Source organism: Canis aureus, chromosome 6, assembly GCF_053574225.1.
Source record: "Canis aureus isolate CA01 chromosome 6, VMU_Caureus_v.1.0, whole genome shotgun sequence".
NCBI lineage: Eukaryota > Metazoa > Chordata > Mammalia > Carnivora > Canidae > Canis > Canis aureus.
The window spans coordinates 5,313,867-5,325,428 of NC_135616.1; positions in this window are offsets into that span (position 1 = coordinate 5,313,867).

Sequence of the window (11,562 nt, forward strand, 5' to 3'; positions counted from 1 at the left end):
ACATGTAAATATTTTACTCATATGTATAAAGAAAAATGAACAGATTGACTTGGATTTATCTGCATAAGGGCGACAGCATGACTGAATGTTTTGGGATTGATGGCCAATCTCCAATACCAAGACCCCTCAAATGTACCCCTATCTTAGCCTCTCAGCAATGCATCTTTTGAGAAAGAACTCATCCTTAGATAACAAAGAATTGCTGCATCCAAGTCAGTCCAAGAAAGTTCAAGGTTGCTTCAATTTCTCCCATTTCAGAGAGGTGGGAAATAGCTGTGATGACCATGCCAACACCCACAGTAGAAAAAAAGAGAGATTGTATAAGATTACAAACTTTACCTTTTGGAAACGTGGTCAGGTGGCCATGAAAACTCTCAAAGGAGACAGCATTTATAATTAAGATTTTAAGCCTGGAGAGCCTAGTTTGGGTCCCTTTCTTGGTGTCTGTTTTAGTAGAATTAGAAACGTCAACATTGATCCAAGAGACAAAGAGACTTAAGGTGTCTAAGTTCAAGGTTGCAGTTATCCCCTAGACCAGATCACCTCTGCTCTGCCTGAACTTGGTAACAAGAGCCAATAAATCCTCTCTTGTGGTTTAGACAAGATGCAGTTGAGTTTCACTTACAAACCAAGACCCCTGACTAGTACATACATTACCATTAACACTCACAATAGCCCGTGTGGAAACTAGTAATAATTTGCTGTTTTGTGATGAGAAAACTGAATTTCAGATACGGTAACTAATTTATTTAAGATTATATACTTAGCAAATGGCAGGTCGGATTTGAACTGAGGTCCTCTGAGGCTGAAACACTTTGCCCTAGATCATATCACAGAATACATTGTATATTCAACAACTCTATTAACGCAAAGTTTATTTACTGAAAAAATACAGATTATAACATGTTTTTTTTCTCACTTCTCAGTTATCATGAAAGAAACAAGGAGAATGTTGTTGAGCACCCATCACATGCTGAATGCTTTCAAATATGTGAAGTCATTATCCCTCTGAGCAAGACAGTGAATCATCCCCATGGATAGATGAAGACGTGCAGCTTCAGAAAGTGTAATTAGTAATTATCCATAGTCACTCAGTAAGTAACAGGAGTAAGGTACAATGTCTTCTGAACAGAATCCTGGTGTTCTCTTAATGCTACCAAATTCCTTCTTCCTGGTGTAGGATTTGATTGTATTTCTACAAGTCCACAATTCAAGGTGTTAACAATCACTGAGTGGCCTTTATCCAGGGAGTAAGTTAGGGCTTATGAGAAACTAACCAGCTCTATGGACAACTTTTCATGATCAACCCCACTTCAATGGTAGAAACCATCATAGCATTTCTGAGCAATTACCTCAAGCTCAGCTGAGAGCTGACTTAAACATCCATCAATAACAATGAATTTTCAAAAACCAGAGTGAGTGTCCAGGCAAATAAATTACTTCATTTATATGTTATTGCCTTGGCTAGTAAAGTTTACATTGATAAGAACCAACAGCAGAACCAAGCTTGGAAGACCAAGTGTTTTTGCTCATGACCATTAAAATCCTAGATCATTTAAAAAATATTTTTATCATTCTATTACCATCAATTAAGTTTTTTTCTTCACAACAGTATTAGGCTCCAAGTTAAAACATCATTTTAGATGATTGACAATTTTTTATTAACAGTTTCCTTTGCTCTTATGATGGCCCAGAGACTCACACTCCTTGGGGCACGGAAGAGGTGGTAAAAGAGCTTTACTACTTCCTTTAGGAAGACTCAAAACATATTTATCTTTTTCTTTTCAAATACATTTTTAACTTATTGGGGTATAAGCATGCATACAGAAAAGTTCAGAATCCATAAAGTGAACACTTTGATGAATCACCACACTTTGAACACACTCATATAACCAACACCCAGATCAGGAAATACCAGAACCTAGAATCATCCTCATGTTGGTCTTCCTCCAAGTAACTACCTCTCTCCAAAGGTAATAACTATACTGCCTTTTAATGCAATAGATTTTGTTTTTGCTTCGTTTTGAATTTTGTGTAAATAGAATCATAAAGTCCTATGTATCAGCCTGTTGGATATATACCAAATAGTGGAACTGCTAGATCATTAAATATAAATACATTCCATTTTGGTTGATGTCACCAGTTTCCCAAGTTGGTTGCATGAATTTACATGTTTCCCTGCAGAGTATGAGCATTCTGATTGCTACAGTTGTCCAAATTGGTTGTTTGAATTTACAGTTGCCCTAACAGAGTATTAGCATTCCAGTTGCTCCAGACCCTTACCAATACTTGATATTTCTATCCTTTTAAAAAATTTTTACCATTCTGGTGGGTATATAGTAGTATTTCATAGTGGTTTCATTTTTTTAATAATTTGTTTATTTATTCATAAGAGAGAGGCAGAGACATAGGCAGAGAGAGAAGCAGGCTCCCGTGGCCTGATGTAGGACTCAATCCCAGGACCCCAGGATCAGGACCTGAGCCAAAGGCAGGTGCTCAACCACTGAGCTATCTAGGTCCCCTGTAGTGGTTTTAATCTGCATTTCTCCAATGACTAATGAGGTTGAGCCTCTCTCCTTATGTTCTATGGCCATTTGATTAGTCTGTTCTAGCCAAACATTAAATGAGGGAAATCCTCAAAATCTTGGTCCTAAATATCCTTTTCTCATTTCATTCTTATACTGTCTATTTCAATAACTAATCTTTATTGACAGTTTGAATTACTTGCCATTTTGCTTTCATTTCTTCATTCATTTAATGTACATTTACTCAACTCCTACTAAATATAATCCTTGGCACTGGTTATACAATGGTGAATAAAACAGAACTAAAAAGAACCTTTAACATTCAACAGTAAGAAAATGGACCATCTTTTTTATAAATGGGTAAAAGATCTGAAAGACACCTTCACCAAGGAAGATGGAAAATAAGCAGATGAAAAGATTTTCAACATCATATATTACCAGGGAATTGTAAATTTTAAAAAATCAAATACCACTAAAAATACCAGCCAACATTCAAAACACTGTGAATACCAAATGCTGGCAAGGATGTGGAGCAAGAGGAAGTCTCATTTATTACTGGCGAAAATTCAAAATGGGACAGCCACTTTTGAAAACAGTTTGGTTCCTTAATAACTAAGCATACTCTTACCATATGATCCAGAAGTTGTGCTCCTTAATATTTACCCAAAGGACTTGAAAACACACCCACACAAAATCTAGGCATTTATAGCAGCTTTATTCATAATTGCCAAAATTTGGAAGCAACCAAGATGGAGGTGAATAGGTGAATGACCTCTCCTTTGAACATCTCCATTGTTCATCCAGACAAGGGAATATTACTCAGAACTAAGAAGAAGTGATCTCTCAAGCCATAAAAAGACATAGAGGAATCTTAAATGCATGTTGCTAAGTGAAGGAAGCCAACTGAAAAGGCTCCACACTGTAGGATTCCAACTGTTTAACATTCTGCTAAAGACAAAATTATGAAGACGTGAAAAATATCAGTAATGGCCAGGGGTTGGGGAGAAGGAAGATGAATTGGTGAGGTGGAGCACACAGGATTTGTAGGGCAGCGAAACAATTCTGTATGATACTGTAATGGTGGATATAGGTCATTATACATTTGTCAAAGCCCAAAAGATGTACCATGCCAAGAGTGAATCCTAATACAAAGTATGCACTTTGGATGATAATGTGTCTGTTGATTCAGTGATTATAACAAAGATACTGTTCAGGTGCAGGATGGTGGCAGTGTGAAGGCTGTGTGTGGTGAGGGGGCAGGGTATGTATGGGAACTCTCGGCACTTTCTGCTCAATTTTTCTGTGAACCTAAAACTGCTCTATGAAATAAAATCTACCTAAAAGAAATGAAGAGAAAGGCAAAGGAAAGAAGAAAAGACAAGACAAGCCTTGGTCCTTTTCTTACATTCTAGTGACAGAAACAGTTGTTAATCAAATAAAAATGTAAATAAATGTAAGACCCCAATGGGAAATTGCTCTAAGTGCCACAGAGGTAAAACAGTTATATGGTGCTGTGGGAATTTATTATAGGCATGGGATTCAGGAAAAGTAACTGTGAGGAAGTGACAGTTGATCTGAAATCCAAAGGAAAAGCAGGGAGTCGTTATGCAAAGGGGAAGGGGAAAAGGATTTGGGGCAGATTGAATAACATATGCAAAGTCATGTCACATTAAGCATGACATCTCTGAGGAAGTGAGAGCCAGGGAGGCCGGAAAATGGAATGTGCACAGATAATTTCAGAATCATCTTCATGGCTGAGTAATATTCCATTTTATATTTATACCACATCTTCTTTACCCATTCATCAGCCAATGGACATCTGGGCTCTCTCTATAGTTTAGCTATTACTAATAATGTTGCTATAAACATCGGGGTGCATGTACCCTTTTAAATCTGTATTTTTGTATCCTTTTAGTAAATATCTAGTAGTGCAATTGCTAGGTCTTAGGGTAGTTCTATTTTTAACTTTTTAAGGAACTTCCATACTGTTCTCCAGAGTGGCTGCAGCAGTTTGTATTCCCAGCAACAAGGCAAGAGGGTTCCTCTTTCTCTTCGTCTTTGCCAACACCTGTTGTTTCTTGTGTTGTTAAGTTTAGCCATTCTGACAGGTATGAGGTGGTTTCAACATGGTTTTGGTTTGTATTACCCTGATGATGAGTGATATTGAGCATCTTTTCATGTGTCCGTTAGCCATCTGGATATCTTCTTTGGATAGGTGTCTACTCATGTCTTCTACTCAGTTTTTAACTGGGTTATTTGTTTTTGGGGTATTAAATTTGATAAGTTCTTTATACATTTTGGATACTAACCCTTTATCAGATATGTCATTTGCAAATATCTTCTATTCCATAGGCTACCTTTAAGTTTTGCTGTTTCCTTCTCTTTTTATCTCAATGAAGTCCCAATAGTTCATTTTTGCTTTTGCTTTTGCTTCCCTTGCCTTCATAGATGTGTCAAGTAAGAAAATGCTATAGCTGAAGTCAAAGAGGTTTCTGCCTGTGTTCTCCTGTAGGATTTTGATGGTTTCCCATCTCACATTTAGGTCTTTTATCCATTTTGAATTTATTTTTGTATATGGTGTAAGAAACTGGTCCAGTTTCATTCTTCTGCATGTAGTTGTCCCATTTTCCCAACACTATTTTTTTAAAAGACTGGGTTTTTTCCCATGGATATTCTTTCCTGATTTGTCGAGGACTAATTGACCATATAGTTGTGGGTCCATTTCTGGGTTGTCTCTTCTGTTCTATTGATTTATGTGTCTGTTTTTGTGCCAGTACCATTTTGTCTTGAGGATGACAGCTTTGTAATATCCAGAATCATGATACCTCCCATTTTGCTTTCCTTCTGCAGGATTGCTTTGGCTATTTGGGGTCTTTTGTGGTTCCATACAAATTTTAGGATTGTTTGTCCAGCTCTGTGAAAAATGCTGGTGATATTTTGATGGGGATTGCATTAAATGTGTAGATTGCTATTCAGCCATCAAAAAAATAAAATCTTGCCATTTGCAATGAAGCAGATGGAGCTAGAGTATATTATCCTAAGTGAAATAAGTCACTCAAAGGCAAATACCATACGATCTCACTCATATGTGGAATTTAGGAAAGAAAACAAATGAACATACGGGAAGGGGGGAAAGAAAAACAGGAGAGAGAAACAAACCATAAGAGACTCTTACTGATAGAAAGCAAACTGAGGGTTGATGGAAGGAGGTGGGTGGGGAATGGGCTGGATGGGTGATGGGTATTAAGGTTATAATGAGTACTGGATATTATATGTAAGTGATGAGTAACTGGTTTCCACTCCAGAAACCAATATTGCATTGTATGTTAACCAAAATTTAAATTAAAAAAAGAAAAAAATCATCTCCAGTGTTGGCCTTTTCTCTGAGCTCCAGACTCTGATGTCTAACCAGCACCCTGACGTTTTCACTTTGCATGTCTCTTGGAGACTTAAACTCTACATGATCTTCTCTCCAAGTCTGGTCTCCTTTATACTTGTCCTAATCCAATGTATGGAAGCTTCACCTAATCCCCTGTACAAAGATCTGTCTCTCTTACCTTCCTGATGTATTTCAAAGTCATCCTCTTCTCTGCACCTCTATTGCCACCCCTGGGATGTGGTCCACCATGGTCTCCTGTTAGGATTCTTGCACTAACATCCTAAGTGGTCTCCTCACAGACACCTCTTGCCCTCCTTCAGGACACTTACCACACTGTGATTAGAATGACTTTTCAAAACTGGAACCTGATTATATCATATCCCTTGCATAAAACCCAGGAATGATTTTCCATTGTTCTTGTGATAAAGACCAACATTTGTAACCTGGTCTAACACAACATCTATGATCCAGCCCTTGCTCACATCTCTGTCTCATACTGCACCACCCTCATTCATCCCACACTTCAGTCCCAGAAGTCCTCTTCCACCCCACAGAGTATATCATGCTCCTTTTGCCTTTGCACATGCTCTCTTTTCCTGGGATGGTTCCCTCTGTAAACACCTATACACCTTTCAGATCTCAGCTCAAACATTTTTGTCCCAAAGAATCTTTTCACAACTCCACCCTAGATCAAGTACCAGGATCTGCTCTCATCACTGACTTCCTTTCCTCCATAACACATATATCTGCATGATTTTGACAAGTGTTTCTTTCCCTCAAAGAGACAATAATGTCCAAGAACCTGGAAAAGTTTCTGTTTTTATAACTTCAGGTCTTAGCATAGTTCTAAATAATAGAAACGCAATTGATAATTCTTGAGCCAATAGTGAATACCTCCCTTGCTATCCTCAGTTATCTTCTTAGCTTTGGGAGTACCCTCTGATTGGAGAGCCTACCTCATGAAGGAGTATAGTTGCTTTCCTTTGTACTATGGTATTATAGGAAGGTTACCCTAGGGCCCTACTTCCCCTGAAATAATGTCTATCAGTTCACTATGGCATTTTAAAAATATTGTATTTCTTTATGTATTTATTTATTTGAGTACAAGCTAGGGGAGGAGCAGAGGGAGAGGGACAAGCAGAATCCACACTAAGCACCGAGCCCAGTGTGGAGTTCCATCTCATGACCCTGAGATCATGACCTGAGCTGAAATCAAGAGTGACACACTTAACCAATTGAGCACCCATAGAGTCATTCCCATCAGGTAAAGCTAACAAACAGAACTGTCCAATAGCCACTAACCACGTGCGGCTGTTGAACATGTAAAATATGGCTGATTCAAATGAGGTGTGCTGTAAGCATGAATTCACAAAATTTCAAGGACTTTGTATGAAAAAGGAATTCAAAATATCTCATTAATTTTTTATTGATTGCATATTAAATGGTAATATCTAGGATATAGTAGATTAAATAAAATATATTATTAAAATTAATTTAACTTTTTTCTTTTTACTTTTTCAAATGTAGATACTAGAAAATTCAAAATTACATATGTGGTTCACATTATATACCTATGGGACAACACTTCTCTATCATCTAATTTTCAATATATAAAAATTACTACATCATTCACATCCCTGAGGAATTACCATAATTTTTTTAATACCCCACTGAAGTGAAACAGATCTAGGAGGAGTTTTGTGTCATGTAATAGGAACCAGCTTTGGAACTCACTTAAGCCTGAAAACACTGGTAATTAGAAGGAAATATTGATTGAACAGCTTCAAGGATAGCCTATGGAAAACACATGTGAAACACAGGAAGGGACTGAAGTTGTAAGAGCCAAGTCATCCCTTCCTTTTTGCTTCTGTCGGCACATCTGATGTCTTCTTCTTTTAGTCTTCAGGCTGCTGGATGTCTCTGCCAGTCCCATCCACGTGGCAGGTCCTGACCAACATACCAAAACTCCACCTACTAAAGTCATATCCACACAGAAACTGAGAGGCTAGACTTCAACTTCCCCTGCACTGCAGGCTGGCTGTGCTGGAATAAGGCATCGGCCTCTAGAATGAGGCACTGACAGCAGAGAGCACCAAGAATCAGGAACAATGGGAGACGAATCCCAAAATATAACACAAAGGGAAGAGTTTCTCTACTTAACAGCTTCTGTCTCAGCTTGAATTGGGTCATTATGGAAAGAACCTAGAGACACCAAATTTTTCTGGACATAATTGGGAAGGGATAAGGAGCCAGAGGAAAGCCTACAGGAAATCAGGCAGATCACTGAAAACCAAACATACAATCAGAGCAGAGATGGGAAGAGAACTGACATTGTGACATGTGGCCTTCTTCACCTCAGAAGAAGAGAGACTGAGAACAAATGAACAAAGACATGAAATAGTTAAATGTGACACCCAAGCCTTTCTTTTCCAGGAACTGACCTAAATTCTGTTTGTCTGCCTACATGGAGTTGTGGTTAGGAGCACATTTCTGAGGGATTGGTGTGGTTTCAATGTTTTCCAGTGTCTGGTGAAAACAGAACTATGAAAGTTGAATGTTCAGAGACTTTTGTTTGGGTTTTGAAACAGGAACATTTTGAAATACTGAATATGTTATTCTTTCATATTATTGCTTTACTTAAAGAGGTACTCTTTATGTAAAACCAAATTTTCAGCTATTAACAAACACTTTAACTATTTCCCCTTTTTGCTATAAAGCCAGTTCCAGATATTGCAATTTTAGAGGGAGGGAGACAGGGTGATGGGGATGGAAAGATGGGAGGGGGGCAGAAAGAGAAGAGAGAGAGAACATCACAAGTAAAAAGGAAATTTGGGTCAGTTATGCATGTTCTTGACTGTTCAAGCTAATCACTATATCCGTTTTCTTCCTTTCACTGTACATATCTTTCTATGAGTCCAACCTATTGGAAGAAGTTAGAAATTATCTGGGGCAGCTATTTGCACTTTATTTTTAATGTCTTTAAATAATGTGTGGGACCAGGTGCTTTTCCTACTTACACATAAAGGAATCTCACTATTTCTTATTTTCTTATTGAAATGTAGATCTAATATAGTTTCATTTACTAGATTTAGAAAGAAATATAGAAATTAAAAAGAAAGTTCTAGATTTCTGTTTCTGGCCAAAATGGAGTAAGAGGTACTTGATTTATATTCCTGCCTGAAACAACCCCTCCACCTCTCAAAAAAAAACAAAAAAAACAAAAACAAAACAAAACAAAACAAAAAACTAGATCAAGAAAAGCTTCAAGACCCTGGATTCAGGCAATGAATGATACCAGCTAGGCAAGTAGCTTGTTAAAATCAGATTCCTGGGCCCCAACCCAAAAATTTTGTCTCTATAGTTCTGTAGTATGGCTTAATCATGTGTATCTTATTTTCATAATTTTGTTTACCTTTTTAAATGTGTAACATATACATACTAGAAAACATAAATGGTATCAAAATGTTAGTAATTGCTGAAGCTGTGCAGTGGATACATTGGGATTCATTATACTGTTCTCTCTACTTTTTTACATTCTGAAATTTTTCATAATAAAATGTTTTTTTAAGATTAAGAAAAAAACTAAAGTGATGCCCAGTAGAAATTTGGATCTACATAACAGAATGATGAACATCAGATATGGTTTATTATATGAGTAAATATCTAATGTTGTCTTCCTATTTAAATATATTTTTAAAATCCTTGGCTGCACAAAAATGGGAACAATATACTATAGAGAGTATAGCATATATAAAACCAAAGTGTATGACAACAACAGCACAAAAGTTGAGAGGGGAGAAATAGGAGTAAAATATTGTAATACTATACATTCGGGGATATAATATCACTTGAAGGTGATTGTGATAAGTTAAAGATGTATTCAATAAACTCTAAAACAGTTACTTAAATAATACAGGAGTTACAGGTAATAAGTCAACAAAGGGTATAAAATGGAATCATAAAAATACTCAGTTAATTCAAGAGAAAGAAGAGAAGAGGGAAAAGGAACAAAGAAAAATGAATCAAATAGAAAACAAATAGATAATACATCTACCCAAATCATTTCAAATGATCATATTAAATGTGAATAGTCTAAACACTCTAATTCAAAGGGAGAGATTTTCTTTTTTTATTGTTTAAGATTTTATTTATTTATTCACGAGAGACACACAGAGAGAGGCAGAGACACAGGAAGAGGGAGAAGCAGGTTCCTGGCAAGGAGCCCGATATGGGACTCAATCCTGGACCCTGGGATCACGCCCTGAACTGAAGGCAGACGTTCAACCACTGAGCCACCCAGGCATCCCTCAAAGGCAGAGATTTTCAAGTTAGATTACAAAAACAAGATACAATTGCATGTTGCTTATAACAAACAGAATTTAAATATAAAAACACAGAGAGTTAAAAGTAAAATACTGGAAAAAGATATGCTATGCTTGTCAAAAGAAAGATGGAATGGCTATATCAATATCAAAGTAGATTTTAGAGCAAAGAGTATTACCAAGGATAAAGAAGGCCATTTCATACTGATAAAGGAGGAAAAAATAATCTTAAATGTTTAGGCACAAAACAACTGAGCTGAAAAATACATGAAATGCAAGTTGACAGAATTGCAAGGAGAAACAGATGAATCTATAATTATAGTCAGAGATTCCAACATTCCTCAGTAATTGGTAGAACGAGTAAACAGAAATCAGTAGGGATATGAAAGAACCTGAAAACATAGTCAACCAACTTGACACATTTCGTTCATCACAGTCCACCTCCAAATAATAATACATCATATCCATTCCTGATTTTTAAAAAAGAAATTCTTCATAAACTACATAACTTCATAACTTCATAAACTACATAAACATAAGTGATTGAGAAATAGAAGGAAATATCTTCAACCTAATAAAAAGCACTTACAAAAACCTACAGCTAACATAATACTTAATAGTATGATGAAGACTGAAGTCTTTCTACTTAAGATTAGGGACAAAACTAGGATTAATGCTTTTACAACTTTTTCCCACAAATATATTGAGATTCAAGCCAGCATAATAAAAGAAAAATATGAAATAAAAATAAGCACAGATAGATAGGAAAGAAGTAAAACTCTTTCTTTATAGATGACTTGATCACCTGTGTAGAAAATTAGAAGAAATCTACTATAACTAATAAATGTTTATCAGGATTTCAATATACAAGATCAACATTAGAAAATCAATTCCATTTCTTTCTAATAGCAACAATCAGAAGTTGAAATTTTAGAATATCATTTATAGGAATGCCTGGGTGGCTCAGTCGGTTAAGAGTCTGACTTCAGCTTACGTCATGATCTCCAAGTCCTGAGATCAAGCCCTATATTGGGCTTCATGGTCAGTGGAGAGTCTGTTTCTCCCTCTCCCTCTGCCCTCCTCTCCACTCATGCTTGCTTTCTCTCTCTCTCTCTCTTAAATAAATAAATAAATAAATAAATAAATAAATAAAATCCTTAAAAATATATCACTTAGAAGTACATCAAAAACTACGAAATTTTTAAGAATAAATCTGACAAAAGATGTGTAAGATCTATATACAAAACTATAAAACATTGCTGAGGGAAATTAAATAAGATCTAAATAAATGAAGAGATATATTTTGTTCACTGACTCAATCTTGTTAAGATTTCAA